This window comes from Coffea arabica, chromosome 3e (assembly GCF_036785885.1).
Source record: "Coffea arabica cultivar ET-39 chromosome 3e, Coffea Arabica ET-39 HiFi, whole genome shotgun sequence".
Classification (NCBI taxonomy): Eukaryota; Viridiplantae; Streptophyta; class Magnoliopsida; order Gentianales; family Rubiaceae; genus Coffea; species Coffea arabica.
Window position 1 is genome coordinate 22,953,484 of NC_092315.1, and position 21,227 is coordinate 22,974,710.

The following is a 21,227-nucleotide window of genomic DNA, read 5'->3' on the forward strand; positions in this document are numbered from 1 at the left end:
GAAATTCCAACTTGCACTAATCAGATCAAATAATCCTCAAAAGCAGTCAAGTACACAACAGGCAATGCCTCAAAAGTTCAACCACTCGAGTAGTAGCCGGTCTACAACCACACAAGTACGAATAAGTTCAAAAGCCGGGTTCAAACAAATAAGCTCAAAAGATTATACTCAAATATACATATTTTTACAAAGTCACACTAAAAATATACAAGTTATCCGACATCCGGTTGGTGCAAAATCCATTATTTACGTGAGCACTACGGCTCCAAAAATGTAGTCAATCACTGGGTAACAAAAGAAGCCAGGCATACTGGTTATAACAAAATAAACATGGCAGATATAACAAATTAAACATATCAGATAGTCAAAAGGAAATTCCATCAACGGTCCTACACGCCTCCCCTACGGAACCTACCTAATCCACCAGCACCGCCCCGGCGGCCCTAGGGTGCAAACCTAAAGAATAGGTCCAAATAGCTAACTTCAATATTAAGTAAGAACCAAATCGATTCACACTGGGACTGGCCATCTCCAAGTGCAATCAACTCAATCCCCACTTTGCCTTATGGAAAATTACAAAAGTCAATATCAAAATCTTAGCATTCAATATTTACCTTAATAGCCAAGTATCCCACAGTCCGGCATCCTAAACTTCAAGCCTAGGATACACTACAGAGATCGAAAGCCTAAGCTCTGATACCAACTGTGACGACCCCACTTCTCCCAAGGGCGAACCCAAGGGTATCGGCGGGCCGCCTGCCTAGCTCGCGCCAGGACTCAAAACCTAAAGTTCGAAAGAGCACTAAATACAATATATACAATCCCAAAAGTTATATTCACATCTTCAAAAGTCTCGAGTCAAACTACTCTAATATACTACAATCACAACCAGCAGAAGATAGACCCTAAGAAGGGTCCTTATACAAACCACCAAAACAGAAACAAACATTCTAACTATTCAACTATTACAAGCCAATCTAACTATACTAGTATACGAGCCAAAAGTCCCCGCGTCGGCCCCTGCTAAGGAAAACAAAAGGAATGGGGTAAGCTATATGCTTAGTAAGTAAACAGGGGCGAAAGCATAAATTTCACATAACAGTTACACAATAAGAGTAAAGCAAAAGCAGAAAAGTAACATCACATAATAAGGATACAGGTGGCTCCAAAGCCAACTCATATGCCATGCGTGATCTCCTGCCGACACTCCGTCGACTGCAAATAATAGTTCGTAGAACTTCACTTGTACACCCACCGACACCTTATCACCCTCACTGGCCAGTCACCTCACAAACTTGCCCGGGCGAACGAAATCACAAACTTGAGCTTGAGTCACAAGCTCGGGTCACAAACTTGGTCACTTTCTCGGTGAACCGGATTCACAAAATTGGTTCATAACATGAACCTACAAACTTGGTGACCTCAGACTAAGTTGGACTGCCTTCGACCAAGCCCTTACCGGCTCGAATAGTCCAACCAGGTCAAGAGTTCACCCCAAACTCACAAACTTCACAAAATTATTCAAAATCACAAACTTTGCAAACTTCACAAACTTTATTCGAAAGTCGCCCCGAACCACAAGCTCAAGGGTTTTGGTTCCAAAAGGTTCATATACATATGCCAAGTATAATTATACATTCAAATTAGGGTTTAGGTCGAGTGCGATAAAGTACACCCTCGCCTAAGTGCCCTTTTCACATATCTCAAACACATAGCAAAGAAAACACACCAAACCGGCCTGAATACTTACTCAGAAACTGAAATAGCAAAAGTACGAAGTCGGATCGAAATGAACAGCTAGTAGTGGGCCCCACCAGTTCCGCCCAGCTCACCACCGTCTGAAATAGAAGATTGTGTCACATAATATCGCAAACGGCTACTATCGTGCCTAAAACAAGCAAAACGGCAAAAACGGCACGCGCGCACGTAAATATGACGAACGGAAACGGAGACGGCCGTTAGCGGAAACGGCAGATTTGACACTCGTTTCTAGTTTACTCATAAGTTGAGCTACGAATATCGGATTAAGTCATATGAGACGCCATATCGAAGCTTAAAGGATGAACAACAACGGTTATGAAGACATCCAGAACTGAAACTGGAGGCTTTAGTCCCAAATGAACCAAACACAATCACTTACGAAATCTGGCAAATGCACAAATGGTCAGTTTTGAGTGCAAACTGTTTTCTATGCTACACATGGTCAAAAGAGCTGAAAATTGGCAGTTAGATAGTTCATTCCAAATGGAACAACTTTCATGAAGGTCGGCAACCCAAATTCGGAACAGAAATTGGTCATCAGGACCAAAACAGATTTCTGGTCATTTTCACGGGCAGGCCTTGTTTGCTCGGCTATATCTCAGGTTCTATAAATCCGATTCATGAAATTCCAAGGGCGTTAGAAAGCTCTGATATAGGGCTATAAGTTTGGTGTTTTGGTCGGAAGCCCAAACAGCTTGTAACTCAGTCAAATGTGAAGCCAAAGTTCCAGCCATAAACTTTCCGGATATAAGAACAGAACAGAATTTGACGGTCAAAACAGGTCTGAGTATTTCGTTTATAACTCAGGTTATACCACTCCGTTAATCCTGAAAATTTACAGGGATATCCAAGACTTAAGGGGCTACAACAATGTAGAAGGCCTCTCAATCCAAATGCTAGCACAACTAAGTCAAAAATGCAGAAAACCAACCCAGAACCGTAATTGCAGGTTCCCAAATCACACAAAACTGTAATCAGTCCAAGTCAGGCTATACAGGTCCAAAAGCATTGATTCCAAAGGCATATGAAAGCTAAGACATCAAGATACATTTCATCAGAAGACACCAATAACAAAATCCAAACCAATTCCAGTCAAAACAGACAATTACTATTGCCGTTCGGACATTCTGTTCACCAAAAACAGAAACAGTAAAAACGGCATAACTCACTCTATACTACTCCAAATGCCCTGAAATTTTGCAAGAACTTCAACCTCATCAATACCTACAACTTTCATGTTTTGAGAAAAGTCCAATTCGGCCTCTATCTAGGACCTAAAATTTCGGACAGAATGTTCAACCAAGAACCCTAATTTTCCAGAAATTCTTCCAAATTCAAAATTGATTGCATTTATCAACAATTCACACCTACTAGAGGTATTATAGTCCATTGCCAATCATCATACAAGGCCACAACATCCCATTCATTTTAAACCAGAAAATTCATCATAAAATGGAAAACTTCACCAAAACTCTTCAAATCAAGAAATAAATCATATATTCTAACACTTATGCCACCATTAAGCACAAAATAACCATCATTAAGTATAAGGAAGTAGTAAAACATCACTTACCTAAGAACAAGAGATGTAGAGAGGTGTTGGACACTTAGCTCTTCAAACAAACTTCACTACAACCCTTACTAGCACTAGAAGATAGGATTTTATGGAGTGAAATCTAGTCTAAGCTTTTGTTTATGGAAGATTGAAGCTTATGGAAGCTTGAAAGTTGGTGAAATGCACTTCCTTCTTGAGCTAGGGAGATCCGGCCACCAAGAGAAGAAAATGGTGATTTTTGTGCATTTGTTTTGATATTTAATCCTTTGGTCAAAAAAGTCAAGAAAGTGAATAGTAATTCTTAAAGTCCAACCAATGAGAATGTGACACTTGTCACCTCATTAAATGCATTCCTATCCTTTCTTTCTTCTCTCACATCAATCATTTCACACACTCTACTTGTCTATTAACACCCGATAAATTTTACACAGTATCCGGAATTTAACCTAATTGGCCGAATTTTTCCGAACTTTTCGCACTAGTGGGTCCCACATCCGATATACGTTCTTAATTTCTCAATTTCTCAAAAACTAACTAATACTAGAAAAATCATCTAAAAACTATATTTACTCATAAAAATTATCTGGGGAATTTTCTAATAAAGAAAATGTAGAAAAAAACGGGTTTTCAATCTTAACCGGAACTTAGGGTTTAAAGCGTAATTCCTACTTAGGGTTTTCGAAATACTCCCAAAACCAAACGTTACCGCCAAATTAATGAATATATCAACGTAGTACGAACTGGGGCCTCACAATCTCCCCTCCTTAAAAGAATTTCGTCCTCGAAATTCCAACTTGCACTAATCAGATCAAATAATCCTCAAAAGCAGTCAAGTACACAACAGGCAATGCCTCAAAAGTTCAACCACTCGAGTAGTAGCCGGTCTACAACCACACAAGTACGAATAAGTTCAAAAGCCGGGTTCAAACAAATAAGCTCAAAAGATTATACTCAAATATACATATTTTTACAAAGTCACACTAAAAATATACAAGTTATCCGACATCCGGTTGGTGCAAAATCCATTATTTACGTGAGCACTACGGCTCCAAAAATGTAGTCAATCACTGGGTAACAAAAGAAGCCAGGCATACTGGTTATAACAAAATAAACATGGCAGATATAACAAATTAAACATATCAGATAGTCAAAAGGAAATTCCATCAACGGTCCTACACGCCTCCCCTACGGAACCTACCTAATCCACCAGCACCGCCCCGGCGGCCCTAGGGTGCAAACCTAAAGAATAGGTCCAAATAGCTAACTTCAATATTAAGTAAGAACCAAATCGATTCACACTGGGACTGGCCATCTCCAAGTGCAATCAACTCAATCCCCACTTTGCCTTATGGAAAATTACAAAAGTCAATATCAAAATCTTAGCATTCAATATTTACCTTAATAGCCAAGTATCCCACAGTCCGGCATCCTAAACTTCAAGCCTAGGATACACTACAGAGATCGAAAGCCTAAGCTCTGATACCAATTGTGACGACCCCACTTCTCCCAAGGGCGAACCCAAGGGTATCGGCGGGCCGCCTGCCTAGCTCGCGCCAGGACTCAAAACCTAAAGTTCGAAAGAGCACTAAATACAATATATACAATCCCAAAAGTTATATTCACATCTTCAAAAGTCTCGAGTCAAACTACTCTAATATACTACAATCACAACCAGCAGAAGATAGACCCTAAGAAGGGTCCTTATACAAACCACCAAAACAGAAACAAACATTCTAACTATTCAACTATTACAAGCCAATCTAACTATACTAGTATACGAGCCAAAAGTCCCCGCGTCGGCCCCTGCTAAGGAAAACAAAAGGAATGGGGTAAGCTATATGCTTAGTAAGTAAACAGGGGCGAAAGCATAAATTTCACATAACAGTTACACAATAAGAGTAAAGCAAAAGCAGAAAAGTAACATCACATAATAAGGATACAGGTGGCTCCAAAGCCAACTCATATGCCATGCGTGATCTCCTGCCGACACTCCGTCGACTGCAAATAATAGTTCGTAGAACTTCACTTGTACACCCACCGACACCTTATCACCCTCACTGGCCAGTCACCTCACAAACTTGCCCGGGCGAACGAAATCACAAACTTGAGCTTGAGTCACAAGCTCGGGTCACAAACTTGGTCACTTTCTCGGTGAACCGGATTCACAAAATTGGTTCATAACATGAACCTACAAACTTGGTGACCTCAGACTAAGTTGGACTGCCTTCGACCAAGCCCTTACCGGCTCGAATAGTCCAACCAGGTCAAGAGTTCACCCCAAACTCACAAACTTCACAAAATTATTCAAAATCACAAACTTTGCAAACTTCACAAACTTTATTCGAAAGTCGCCCCGAACCACAAGCTCAAGGGTTTTGGTTCCAAAAGGTTCATATACATATGCCAAGTATAATTATACATTCAAATTAGGGTTTAGGTCGAGTGCGATAAAGTACACCCTCGCCTAAGTGCCCTTTTCACATATCTCAAACACATAGCAAAGAAAACACACCAAACCGGCCTGAATACTTACTCAGAAACTGAAATAGCAAAAGTACGAAGTCGGATCGAAATGAACAGCTAGTAGTGGGCCCCACCAGTTCCGCCCAGCTCACCACCGTCTGAAATAGAAGATTGTGTCACATAATATCGCAAACGGCTACTATCGTGCCTAAAACAAGCAAAACGGCAAAAACGGCACGCGCGCACGTAAATATGACGAACGGAAACGGAGACGGCCGTTAGCGGAAACGGCAGATTTGACACTCGTTTCTAGTTTACTCATAAGTTGAGCTACGAATATCGGATTAAGTCATATGAGACGCCATATCGAAGCTTAAAGGATGAACAACAACGGTTATGAAGACATCCAGAACTGAAACTGGAGGCTTTAGTCCCAAATGAACCAAACACAATCACTTACGAAATCTGGCAAATGCACAAATGGTCAGTTTTGAGTGCAAACTGTTTTCTATGCTACACATGGTCAAAAGAGCTGAAAATTGGCAGTTAGATAGTTCATTCCAAATGGAACAACTTTCATGAAGGTCGGCAACCCAAATTCGGAACAGAAATTGGTCATCAGGACCAAAACAGATTTCTGGTCATTTTCACGGGCAGGCCTTGTTTGCTCGGCTATATCTCAGGTTCTATAAATCCGATTCATGAAATTCCAAGGGCGTTAGAAATCTCTGATATAGGGCTATAAGTTTGGTGTTTTGGTCGGAAGCCCAAACAGCTTGTAACTCAGTCAAATGTGAAGCCAAAGTTCCAGCCATAAACTTTCCGGATATAAGAACAGAACAGAATTTGACGGTCAAAACAGGTCTGAGTATTTCGTTTATAACTCAGGTTATACCACTCCGTTAATCCTGAAATTTTACAGGGATATCCAAGACTTAAGGGGCTACAACAATGTAGAAGGCCTCTCAATCCAAATCCTAGCACAACTAAGTCAAAAATGCAGAAAACCAACCCAGAACCGTAATTGCAGGTTCCCAAATCACACAAAACTGTAATCAGTCCAAGTCAGGCTATACAGGTCCAAAAGCATTGATTCCAAAGGCATATGAAAGCTAAGACATCAAGATACATTTCATCAGAAGACACCAACAACAAAATCCAAACCAATTCCAGTCAAAACAGACAATTACTATTGCCGTTCGGACATTCTGTTCACCAAAAACAGCAACAGTAAAAACGGCATAACTCACTCTATACTACTCCAAATGCCCTGAAATTTTGCAAGAACTTCAACCTCATCAATACCTACAACTTTCATGTTTTGAGAAAAGTCCAATTCGGCCTCTATCTAGGACCTAAAATTTCGGACAGAATGTTCAACCAAGAACCCTAATTTTCCAGAAATTCTTCCAAATTCAAAATTGATTGCATTTATCAACAATTCACACCTACTAGAGGTATTATGGTCCATTGCCAATCATCATACAAGGCCACAACATCCCATTCATTTTAAACCAGAAAATTCATCATAAAATGGAAAACTTCACCAAAACTCTTCAAATCAAGAAATAAATCATATATTCTAACACTTATGCCACCATTAAGCACAAAATAACCATCATTAAGTATAAGGAAGTAGTAAAACATCACTTACCTAAGAACAAGAGATGTAGAGAGGTGTTGGACACTTAGCTCTTCAAACAAACTTCACTACAACCCTTACTAGCACTAGAAGATAGGATTTTATGGAGTGAAATCTAGTCTAAGCTTTTGTTTATGGAAGATTGAAGCTTATGGAAGCTTGAAAGTTGGTGAAATGCACTTCCTTCTTGAGCTAGGGAGATCCGGCCACCAAGAGAAGAAAATGGTGATTTTTGTGCATTTGTTTTGATATTTAATCCTTTGGTCAAAAAAGTCAAGAAAGTGAATAGTAATTCTTAAAGTCCAACCAATGAGAATGTGACACTTGTCACCTCATTAAATGCATTCCTATCCTTTCTTTCTTCTCTCACATCAATCATTTCACACACTCTACTTGTCTATTAACACCCGATAAATTTTACACAGTATCCGGAATTTAACCTAATTGGCCGAATTTTTCCGAACTTTTCGCACTAGTGGGTCCCACATCCGATATACGTTCTTAATTTCTCAATTTCTCAAAAACTAACTAATACTAGAAAAATCATCTAAAAACTATATTTACTCATAAAAATTATCTGGGGAATTTTCTAATAAAGAAAATGTAGAAAAAAACGGGTTTTCAATCTTAACCGGAACTTAGGGTTTAAAGCGTAATTCCTACTTAGGGTTTTCGAAATACTCCCAAAACCAAACGTTACCGCCAAATTAATGAATATATCAACGTAGTACGAACTGGGGCCTCACAGTAAGGCTATATATAGCCTAGGTTTTCATTCATTAGAGAGAGAATTCAGATTTTATAAAATATATGTGAGTTATTTCACTCTCTCTTGCCTCAAAAGAATTTCCTTTGAATACTTGAGAATTAATCTCAAGTTGTTCATCGAACTTATCAATCAAGTAGTCTCCTTGATTGTGGCGTTCTTCTATCTATACTTTTGGTTCACTAAATTTGCTAGTCGTGGGTTAAGGCATCTCCTTAGTTCGTGGCTCGTGATTCTAGAAGGGTCAAAGTTCCGCCAATCATCCCAACTTGGTGTTCGTTTAGATCCGTCTCACATCAATCATCACTCTACACATTTGAGGTAACAATTTGCAACTTCCTTTGAGATTTTATATTTCCTATTTTTGCATTTTTCTAGTTTTTGGGCATATTGTGATAAATGCATATTTATTGGAATTTCTTGTTATAAATGTGCTACATTGTACTAGAATATGTTGTTACTACTATTTTTATGCTTAGTATGGAAAAAGTTATGGATTTGGTGATATTTTTGGTATATTTTTTTAATTTATTAGGCTTGAGCAATTTGGTTCTTTAGGCTTGTGAATGTTGGTTTCCATTGAATATATAATCTTGTTTTGAGGAGTATAAGTCACTGTTGTACCAATTAAAAATGATATGCGATTAATAGAACCAATTCCATTGGGTAAAAGAGTGTGTTTATGATTAAGTTTAGCACATTCAATTTTTTTTTTTTACTTGAAATCTCTTATCTCTTTGAGTTCAATTGTAATTGTTTTGGTAAATTTGGAGCTCATTCGTATGCACTTTATTAAGAATGGGTAAAGCCAAATGTGGTGTGATTCGTGGATAAAGTTATGAATATATCGGCATGTTCATTCTTGAAATAATGGTTGAGGTTCAAATGATCGAACTCTTTGATGAGATTCTACCTGAAAATATGCATTTGAGTTTGAAATGAGTTAAGTAGGATCTTTGATTGTTTTTTTGGTACATGTTGGCAGGGAGTTTAGCCCTTTTATAAGGGGAAACTCTGCTGAAATTTTCTTAAATTCTATGTGAGCAAGTTTATATTGTTCTAATGAACGTTCATCTTGTTTTTATATAGGAACTATGGCTCGCACAAGAAGGGCTTGTATTCGTACTCCTACACCATCTTCAAGCGAGGAACGCACTCCCTCACATGAAGAGTCGCCTGAGGAAGAATCTCCTTCGCCTGAGCCACCACCTCGGTCTCGCCGGAAGACCGCATCCACTAGCCGCGACGAGACGCTTCCAGATTATGACACCACTAGATTCACGTCACTCGAGATTCAACAGTGGTACGAAGCAGGCTTAGATAAGAAAATTATCATTGAAAAGCACCTGGCACTGGAGGTGGATGCGCACTACCACATCTCTACGGCATTCAAGAGACTCGGATGGGAGAACATCCTTCAATTGCCCAAGCACTACTACCCCAACCTGGTCCTGGAGTTCTACGCCAATGTAGAAAACAAACAGAGTCACAATGGCAACCTCATCGTCTCCTGGGTTAGAGGAAAGAGAGTGGCTCTTAACCGGGATACAGTCGCCAAAATCGCCAAACTCAAAGACGAAGGAGTGGATGTTAAATTGACTAAGGAATTCAAGGCACGCGACCCTTGGCAGGTGGGAAAAGCAGTAGCACGTCTAAAGGGTCAATATAAGGAGCGAGAAAGTTCAAAGAAGCTCACTGTATATGCCGACTCTTTCGAGCATAGGTACCACTTGATCTTCTATCTCTTCACCTTCAATGTGGTACCCAAGAGGAGTGAAAAACGGGAGCTCCGCAATAGTGACCTCTACTTCTTGGATAACATGATGCATGGTGTGGGTGGGCAGTTGACTGATATTCCTTTGCCCAGCATCATCATCAGTTACATGCGGACCACAGCTCGCATGAGGGCTGGCGAGACTTGCTTTGGATTCCCTCGACTGCTATCCCTCATTTTTGAGAAGCTCAAGGTTCCTCTTGGAAGCGAGCGAGCCATTGTCACTAGGTCCGCCGATGAGGTCAGTGCCTCGATACTCAAATCCTTGAGTATCTCTACAGATTTTGGAGCTGCTCTGGTTCGAGACACTGGAGAAGCTTCGACTTCTGCTCAGCCCCCACCTCACACTCAGCAGGAACCAGAAGCTCAAGAGACAGGGGCACAGCAGACTCTTCCTCCACCCGTTTCACGACTACCACCTCCGCTTCGATCCAAGTGGCAAGAGCTCCTCAATGCCATCTGCTGTATGGAGACACGAGTCGTCGAGCGCATTGACCAGACCGAGAGGATGATGACAGAGTGACTCGACAGACATGATCGCCGTCTTCGTACGATCGAGGATCATTTCCATATCCGCCGGTCACCTACTCCGACGCCTCAGCAGGAGGAGGGGCATATTGGTATATCACAGGGTCCTCATGGAAATGAGGAGGCAGTAGACCCTCGTTCTGAGCAGTCATGAAGATCTTTAGCTGATTACATCTTTTGTTGCTATATTTTTCTTTTATTGTGTTCGGTTTAAACTTTGTAGTTTTCATATTGGATTCTCTTGTGCTACTCATGGTTTTTTGTACTCTTTTGTTTCATTGTGAACAGAATTTGGATGATCGTGAGGATTAATGGTTTCAAATTGAATCATCACTTATTTTGAGGGAAGTTTCAGTTTCTATTACCTTCTTCACAATGAGGACATTGTTAAATTTAAGTGTGGGGGAGGGATTACTTTATCTTATGGGGATTGTGTCTTGAAATGCATGATTTGAGTTGTCTATGGCTTAAAAATGTTGGAATTTTATTTGGAAATGTTGTATTGTGGTTAATTTTCTTGTAATTTGGATTGTTGACAGGGAGTTTTGTCCATTTTTATGGGGAAACTATGTAAAAAAATTTTAAAATATTTTCCAATATTTCAAGTTAATGGCCAAAATGTTCAATTCTGTGAAATTGTGAGTGGATTAATGAGTGGATTAAATGAGTGGATTAATGCATTAATTTTGTGAAATTGTGAAGGATATCGATATATGAAGTTCATGCACGAGCTGAAAGAAGTGTAAGGATTGTCCAGAGGATAAAGTACACAAGAAATTAGGAGCAAAAATGAAGGAAAAAGGAAAGAAGCGAAAAAACTGGAAATTTAATGGCACGGATCCGAGCTCGGATCCGTGAGAGCAAAGAGAGATCCGATCCCTCGTCTGTACTTCTGGAGGAGTGTATCCGAGGTCAGAAGATCCGACCCCGGATCCATCATGGGAAGTCCTCGGATCCTAAAGATCCGAGCTCGGATCTATATTCAACCCTCGGATCCGAGGCTCAGATCTGTCTCTCTCTTCAGCAAGTGGCACAGCCGTTTTCCTTTACCTTTCTCACAACTTTTCCAGCTATTTTGAGGGACAAAAATCGGTGGCACATGCTTCTGCAACAAAAGAGAAGACCAAATGAGTTGTAGACAAAAGAAAACATCATATCTTTGGTTCAGCTACTGACTACATTAGAGATAGCACTCAGGGTTTGAGGCTTTTAGGATTCAGGGTTTTAGGGTTTTAGAGATCAAGATTTATGTTTTAGGAGAATAGCACTTTCGGGTTTAGGGTTGTAGGATTTTAGTTTGGCAATAGTGTGCCTTGATTAGGACTTTAGATTTTTAATTAAAATAGTAATCCTATCGTGCCGCAAAAATATTTTTTAATGGATTTTAATAAACCCAACAACCTTGATTTAATGTTTTAGGCTTTACAAGGATTTGGTTTCTAAGATTTACGATTTAGTGTTTTACGGCTTTAGCACTTAGGGTTTTAGGATTTTTGCATGACAATAAATTTGCCTTGATTATCGCTTTATTTTTTAAATCAAAATAGTAATCCTGCCAATAATTGTAAAAGGTAAAACACGCAAGATTTAATCGCTAGATATTTGATTTAATTTTTTTTCTTTTCCTTTTCAACTACCAAACAAATAACATGCACTTCATAAAAATAACTTATATAATTTTTTTAAATAACATTGCGTTATGAAATTTCTAAAATTACAGTTGAAATTGTAACAGATATTAATGACTATTAACTATTAGATTCTTATAACTAATATTCATCAGTGTCAACAAATAAATACGATTCATTAATAACAAAGGAAAATTAGAATTTGATAAAAAAAATTTATTTGATAAAAAAGGAAAAAAAGTTAGTATTTTATTCATAAAATATAGTCAACACCTTACATGTTAACAATTTCATTCTATTTTTACATTGATATATGAAATAGAAAGAACTATGCATGTGTACTTTTTCCACCATTTAAATGTATTATAATAAAATAACGTATTTCCAACCGTACAATTATCAATTTTTTTTAATATAAAAGAAATATGATTTTTTTTAGAGCACATATTTGATGACTTTAGGCACGTGCAAGTTTTAAAACAAAAAAAAATTATTCCTCTGCTAATTACAGGTTTTTAAATAACATTTCTCTAACATTTCTCCGAAATATAAGATTTTAGTAGAGTTTTTAAAATAAGATTTTACTACCGACAGCATTTTAGTAAAGGCAAATTCTACAACACAAACAATATTTACAGTTAATTTTACATTTTGGTGGGAGCTCGTAAATTTCATTTAAAATTTTTTTTTCTAGCAAGTTTGAATTTAATTTTCTGAAAGTCATACTTATAAATGCGAAATCTAAAAAAAAAAATTAAATACAATTTTTGGAGGTCAAATTTATCAAATGCGAGCTATTTGAAAATTTTTATTTAGGAGCTCGTATTTAGCTCTTACTATTTTCTGGAAAAAATTCTCTAGCTCCCAAAAAAAAAGCAAAAAAATTTAAATTATACTTAGTGTGGGAGCTCTATTGAGCTCGCATTCCGCGAATGCGAGCTCTATTGCCCTCCGAAATTTTTTTTTTTTAAGGAATGCGAACGCCAATGCGAGATCTTTAAACATTTTGTTTTAATACAAAAAAATCTCTGCCTCCGAAAAAAAAATAAGCACAAAAATTTTACTGGGCTCTGCTGAGCTCGCATTCCCCGAATGCGAAGACCCCCCTACGGAATATCTCACCAAAATCACCCCTTTTGTAGAATTTTTTTAAAATTCATCACAAAATTGGAAATTTCTCCTCTTCTCTTGCTCTTGTCTTCCTCGGCCGTGGCTCTCTCTCACTCTCGAACTCCTCTCCCAGTTTTCTCCTCTTCTAACCCTACCGAAGCTTTCTTCTTTTTGTTCTTCTCAACCTCAGTTCCTTTCCCTAGCAAAACCTCTGAAGCTTTCTACTCAAACCCCCTTCTTTTCTAGTTTTCTTTCTTGCTTTTTCTCTAGTTTTCCCGTTTCTCAGCCCGTAGCTCTCTCTGTTTCCCTTCCCCCCGCCACTCTCAATTGCTCTCTTTCCTTCCCAAGCTCTTATCTTGTTCCGCCCGTAACCTTTCTTGCTCTCCACACCTTTCTCTTCCTCCCTCGTTTCTTTCTTTTCCAGCTTGGCTGATCTCTCTCTCTCGCTTAGGTTCTCTCTCAGAAACCCCCCGTCACTTTTCCTTCCTTCGTTTTCTCTCTTTTTTCTCCGTTTCGTCCCTCAGCCGCCACTTCTCTTACTTCTCCAAATTTTTTTTTAGCCGTCACACACTATCCCCTCTCCTCTAAACCCTTCGTTTTCTTTTTATACTCACTAAACCCTTGGCTGGACGATGGGATGAAGCCTGCCGTTCCCTCTCGTCTTAGAACCGTTTGATGGTTCTTGATGCCCAAGACCAATGAGCCTCCTAGATTAAAGCCATATGGCTTGTGCTACAACAATCCAACGGAGCCAAAATTGATTGAGAAAGAGCTCAAAAAAAACGCAGCTTCCCTTCTGTTTTTGTATTGGCCGAAAACAGAATTGAAGGGAATGGCGCGCGTGCAAGCACGCGTGGACCTTCTCTTTTTTTTTGATTTTTTTTTTAGGTAAACAAACAATAAACTTTCATAAATTGAATCTAAAAGAAATAAAGCATATTTTTGTGAACAATTTTCTTTTTCCGATAAATTTTGATGCTAAAATGTCTCAAAAATAAAAATTAAGAGACTCATGAGCAAAAATGAATAATAATTATCATTTAATCTATAAAAATAAAAAAATAATAAATAAAACTAAATAAAAAATTTGGTATCTAAAATGCTAAAAAATGTCTAAAACAAAATCATGAGATTAATAAGTAAAAATAGCTAATGATTACCAATAAAAATAAAAATAAATTAAAATTTGGTGTCTACAGACGTATATCATGTAAATTAAGTGTTGAGTGGTAAGTTTGACATTTAACTCTATATTCTAAGTTTGGAAAGTTAACGTGGTGATTATATTTTCATTAGGGTTTGTACTCCTTTCCTTGAAGATATTTCATTGGTTATCTTGAGTTACTAGTTCTTTATTCGACCAAGCCCCAGCGAGAGTTGGGCAGGCAGTCCGTTGATACCCTAAGGTTCGTCCTAGGGAGAGGTGGGGCTGTCACACCTACCTCTAAGATGCCTTACAGGATGGATCAAGCTGAGTTAAAAGAATTCAAGTTACAGTTGCAAGATTTAGCAGAAAAAGGCTTTATTAGAGAAAGTGATTCACCGTGAGGAGCTCCAGTGCTCTTTGTTCAGAAGAAAGATGGAAGATTGAGGCTATACATAGACTATCGAGGCTTGAACGATATGACCATTAAGAACAAATACCTTTTGCCTCACATAAATGAATTATTTGATCAGTTGCAACGGGGCCGAGGTATTTTTCAATTTGGATTTGAGGCAGAACTATTACCAGTTGAGGATTCTAGAAGCTGATGTGCCTAAGACCACTTTCAATTTGAGATATGGGCACTTTGAATTTGCAGTTATACATTGACTCTTTAAGTCGTATTTGGATCAAATTGTAGTGGTATTCATAGATGACATATTGGTGTACTCTAAGTCTCAAGAAGATCATGAAAGTCACCTAAAGATAGTCTTGCAAACCCTGAGAGAGCACCAACTTTTTGCTAAGTTCAATAAGTGCGAGTTTTGGTTGGAAGAAGTGTTTGACTGAGGCACTTGTATTAGCATTGCTGAGTGGCATATATGGGTTCTATTCTTATATGCGAATTTTGACAGAATTAAGATGAACGTCTTGATAGAGGATGATACCAGGCACTAGTGAGACTAAGGAGTTATAATTTCTTCTTGAGCGAGTTTATAAGTAAGTGTATAATGGAAAGTGAGTTAGGGCCCGAAACTTCTACTTTAAGGAGTATGATTCCATATCTTGTTATATATATATACAAGCGATGATAGTAATCTTTATGGAAAGACCCAAAAATAGGAGTAAGTACTTGTGTTTAGATTTCTTGTTTACCTTGGGATAGGAAATAGCTAGGATTCTTGGGTGACCTGTAAGCAAAAGGATGGAAGAGTTATATGGCTACAGTTTCCAAGTGTGCTTAGTTACTCATTTCGATCCTTTAATTTTCTTGCCAGACTATCATTTGACCTTAAGGGAATGGTGATATGACAAATTTGAGAGATATGCATAAGGAAATAGACATCCTTTGAATGGAGGTAGAATTTCAAAAGAAATTGGCTAACTACTGAGAAGGACAATGAAAACAGGAATATGCGGAGAAAATTGAGCTACTACACAAGAACATGAAATTGGAAAGGAAATACAAAGAGATCTCAGAAGAGGTGCGGAATAAGTTTGAATCGGGGCAGTCACCTAGTCAAGTAACATCTCAAGACCTTTCTAGTATGTGGCAGTTTGATAATAAGGAAGGCCTTGTGGTTAATAATGAAGGAAGGCAGTTTGATTAGAGAAGATAGTATGTGGCCAGTGCACTATGTTTGATTTCAAGATCCAGCAGAAGTAGTAACCAAGTTTCGTAGTTATTGTTTTCACTTTTTATCAGGTTTTAAGTTTATATTACCCTGCACCTTTTGACATCTTTGTTAAACTTCCTTAGCATATTAACTTAGCCTTTATGTGGTAAGATTTTCCCTCTAGATAAGTTTGTGGTAGTACTATGAGTAAGAGAAGGCCATTTGAGAATTGGAGGAAAATCCTGTAGCATCAAATTTATGCGAGCAAATGTGAGAATTTTGAGGACGAAATTCTTTTAAGGGGGGAAAGATGTGAGGACTCATACTTTTATTCTTAATTTCACCTATTTTAAAATTATTTGCATTGGTGTTATTTAATTTTATTATTTTAGCATGAATTTTACTCAAATCATATTTTTATCGCTTACGTGTCAAAATTTTTCAAAAGTCACACCGGCACGACTAATTGGGGATTTGGAGACTTAACCTTAGACTAGTAAGAATGAGTATTAGTGGTGTAAGAGAACCTACCTTGGAAGATTAGTATTTTAGATTAAGAAACAAGAAGGAAACTAGTAGTGCATGACACCATTTGGCCACTATTCCTATCTGACCTTTTAACCCACCAAAAAGCAAGCTTTCTTCTCAATTTCACATCACAATTCAAAGTTCCATCTCTTCTCCTTTTCCTCTCACTTGGCCGGCCATGAAAGCTCCAAAATAAGGGAAGAAAACTCCTTCTTCAAACAATCAATCTTGCTCCAAGAATCCCTCCAAAAACCTTCAAACCTTTGGAAGTTGATCGAGTTAGAAGAAAGCTCTAGTCTTGTGGTGATTTCTTGGTGGATTGGTGGTGCAAAGCTTGACTTTACCTAGGGTTCAAGAAGCTTTGGAAAGGTAACAAGTTTCACTTCACTTGATCTTTAGTTTCATTCAAGATTTAGTAGTAGTTTTGGGTTGTTATGAAAGGGTATTTGAAACCCTAAACAAAGCTAGGCTGTGACCCCCCCCACTTCTCCCAAGGGCAAACCTAAGGGTATCCACGGGACGCCTGCCCAACTCTCGCCAGGACTCAAGACAATTCAATTCAAACTTAACGGTACATACCAAATAATACAAGTCTAAAATGAAGAAAAGTCACTTCCTTAACTGAATATCCAAATATTACATCATGTTCTCAAAAGATACATCAAGTCCCAAAATACAACCATTAAAAATCGACTAAACATTTACAACCAAAATTTCAATCAAAAGTATAACCTAGTCGGCTTTTCCAAAATCTTCCAATCCACCTGTTAAGGAAAACAACTCTACGGGGTGAGCGATTGCTCGTAAGGCCAAGAAACACACATGCAAGTACGTAATCCAAGTAGCAATCAATTTTATCAAATAAAACAGAAGTATTCAAGTAATTAAAAATTCGAGTGAGAAAAGTAAACAGAAAAAATTCAAAGATATGGAAGCTCTCAGGAGCTAAGTTCCACTTGCTTTGCCAATGGTCGATCAATTACCTCCCCGCGATGACACTCCGTCAATCGGGTCGGTATTTAGTCCGTAGAAACTCCACTTACCCATTCCCCGTCCACCATACATACCCCACCGGGTCCGAACTACTATAAAGGTACTACTATACAAGTAGGCCAAGCATGATCTTTCCAATAGATCAAGTTTTTAGTTTTTCTCAAGGCTCACCAAGCTTCCTGACCAAACCCTTGCCGACTCAAGTCGCAAGGTCGGCCGATGAGTTTGGGCGTCCCCCGGTTCAGTTGTGTATCGAGGAGATTCACTCCAACGATATGTATACAGTTCAGTTATGGGTCGAGGAGATTCACTCCAACGACATATGCAGCCATAGCATATAATTCAGTTCAAGTAATTCAATTCAATTCAGGCAATTACATTTCAATTCAGTTAAATGAGAACGAGTGCGATAAAGTATACACTCGACTCAACAGTTATAAATTTTCAGTCCAGAAGCAGCAATTCACATAATTGCAACAAAACATGCACTTGACACTCACCTAGTCAAAATAAGAGAGTGGTGCACAATCAAGTATTTAGGCGTCCCTTGTGAGATCCTCTTGAAGGTCTCCTTGAGTGCCTGAGCAAATAATAATTGACTATCACTCACTATCACTTATAAATCCCTTATTAACAAGAGAGAGATTGTACACTTGTACAATTTAAGAAAATGTCATGAAATAGAGCTTTACTTGCTCAAAATTCAAGGTTCAAAAGTAGTGTTTAACAACACAAGGAAAAACTGGTTTCCTTCATGAAGGCAAGTCCAAAATGGTCAATTAGTATTGAAGGATTGGGAAGAGTCTCAAAAAACTCGATTCCTACCAGGTTCGAAAATTTCAGTTTTAAGGAGTAATTTTTGAAAAATCATATCTTACACTCTGTAGGTCCAAAATTGGAAAACTTGGTACCGTTGGAAACTAGTTCTAAAGTACTAAAAGTTCCTAGAAGACACTTTCTTAAGATTCCAAATGGAAAATACTCAAATTTCAGCTTAAAGGGGCTGACTTACACTCCCAAGACAGTTTCAATCTTGGTTTTCGGCAAACTTTGGAAATTCGGAAAAATTCACAAAAAGTAAACTAGCCTCTGACATTTGTACCTCAATTGGAATTCCAATCAAGGTTTAAAACACAATAAGTGGAACTAAAATCAGAATTTCGAGCATCAAGATAAAGTAGCTCAAAGTTAGCTAAAAATAAGGACAGATTGAACATTTTCCAGATTTGAAAAACGACTTTGGCCCATCATCTAGGTATCAAAATGGTCTTGGATTGACACCAAAATTGGTACAACTCAACTTCCATATGAGAACTACTCCTATACTAAATTTTATTTGAAAATTCACACGGGAAGGTAGTTAACTAAACTACCAAAGTTCAAGAAAATCCCAAGACCAATCTGTCTTTTGCTTTCTTCTTCCTTTTCAAACATTTTGCCCAATGGAAATGACTCAATTCTTGCTCATTTATGAAACAAAAGTCTGAGAAACATCCAACATACATTTGGTAGGTGATTGACATCAAATTTTTGCAAAACAACAAGTCCCAAGTCAAGCTAGGCCATTCGGCTAGCCAAAATTAGGGTTTTCTATCACTGGTGCAGTTCGGTAATTTGACCAGCTCTCACTCAATTCAACTTGAAATTGAGCATGGTTGGTGGCTTTGGAAACTACATTCAATAGGATACAATTCCTCAGAAGAAATCTTTTTGAAATTCAGTTCATAACTAGCTCAAATTCAAGCAACAAGCCTCAGCTCATCACTGACCCTCGAGCAAAGCAATAAAATCGAACAGGTAACTTTGGTGAACTAGTACGGCTCACTCACTTCGAATCAGGAGATGAATTTTATACTTTTAGAAAACTACGGATGTCTAGTTTCAAATTCCACTAACAGCACTTGATTTCGACATCTGAACAAAGAGTTAAGATCGTTCAAAATTTACTGCCAGAGAGCCCCTGTTATACGATTTTCCAGTTTTGTTCCTACCAAAACTCGATTTTTCCTCAACCAAATCAAGTTATTTTTGGTGGAAACTTTTCACACATCCTATATAATATATTTACATCAGATTCAAGGTCATTTTATCACCAAAAATTCGAGTTATGGCTTCAAGAAAAATAGGGCAGAATTGGTCAGCTGCCAACCGAAATTTTCCTCAACTTTCCTTTCAATTTTCCAACTAATCTCACCTTGTTTACCACTTAATTAACACATACCACAATTATAATCACCATATCAGTCCAATACATCCATTGTGGGATTTCATATAGCCCACTCCAATCATTTACAACCAAATAACAACACCCACAATGAAGCTACAAGCTTCATGGCCAATATCAAACCCACTAAAGCTAAAGATGAAAGTTTGGATGGTTGGGATGATTACCTCTTTGCTTTGATGAAAAATCAAAAATTTTGCACTTCTAAAAGCTCCAAGAAACCGTGAGAAAGATGCTTCCTTCCTAGCCCAAGTGAATCTCCAAGTGAAGTGGAAGTTGTGTGGTGAATTTGGAGTGAATTGGTGCAAGAATGGAGTGAAATGGAAAGAGCTCTTGCTCTTCTTCTTCTCCCTAAGGAATTTCGGCCAGCCTTGAGTGAGGAAGAGAGAGAGTATGGCTGGTGATCAAGCTTCTTGGAGAAGTTTGGTAGTTGGTGGTTCAAATTGAGCAAAAGTCAACTTTGAATAGTGTTTCCCGCGCACGCGTTTCGTGTTTGTTTTCTCTCGGGTTTAATTCACTTGTGCACTAAACCTTTGATGTATTTCCTTTAACACTATTATTATTTACTCTTAGTAGTCTAACAATAATTTTCTAAATTCCTTCAATTAGTCGCGCGCGTAAAAACGTGAACTTCCGACTCGCGCGCTATAAAGCGCAATTTCTAAGAAATTCTTGTAACGATGATATAACTAACTAATACTAGAGTAATTAATCATAAAAATACCTATTTTAAAACTAATGCATGAGTCCTCAAATCTCCAAGGTCACTGTACTCTCAAATCGACTATTGCCTCCAAACGCGTATTCACTAACTCTCGCTAAACGAGTTTCCAAAAATTAAATTTATTAACGGGACATTTTAAAAATATATGCAAGTCATAGTTCCATGTAAATGGTTCTAAAAGGGTTGAAATAAATTATTTGAAAAAAACGGGTGGATAATTATTTAAATAAGCCAATAATATGAGTTTAAAATAAGTAAATTTTTGGGTCCTAACATAGGCTAGATGACTTGAGGGTATCCTTATTTTCTTGATTTACTCTTAGGTAGATGTCCTGAGGAGGATTATTAGGTAGTGGACTTGAGGATTTCTTGTTTGTTTGGTTGTTATTTTAGTGATTTCTAGTTTGATTTTGGCTTGAAAGTTGGAGAGAAAAAAAATTGAAGGGAAAGAGGGCCAATGCTGTCCGAATTTTGCTGATTTATTTCCCTTGATTTATTTTTGAATATTGTTGTTACATTGCTGTAAAAATGCTTGTTATATATTGTATTGTGTGTGTAGAAATTATCTCTCAATAATCATTTCATTTGATTGGGAAAAAGTTAAGTTTAGAGAAAAAAAAAACCTGGAAAATTCTGCTCAGGACAGCCAACCAGGGTGCATTTAACTGCACATAATTTTTCGTATAGGAGTCAAAATCAAGTGTCATTTGTGGCATATGAAACTACACTCCAAGGGCTTTCTAACGGTATAAAATACCCCTGGTAATTCAT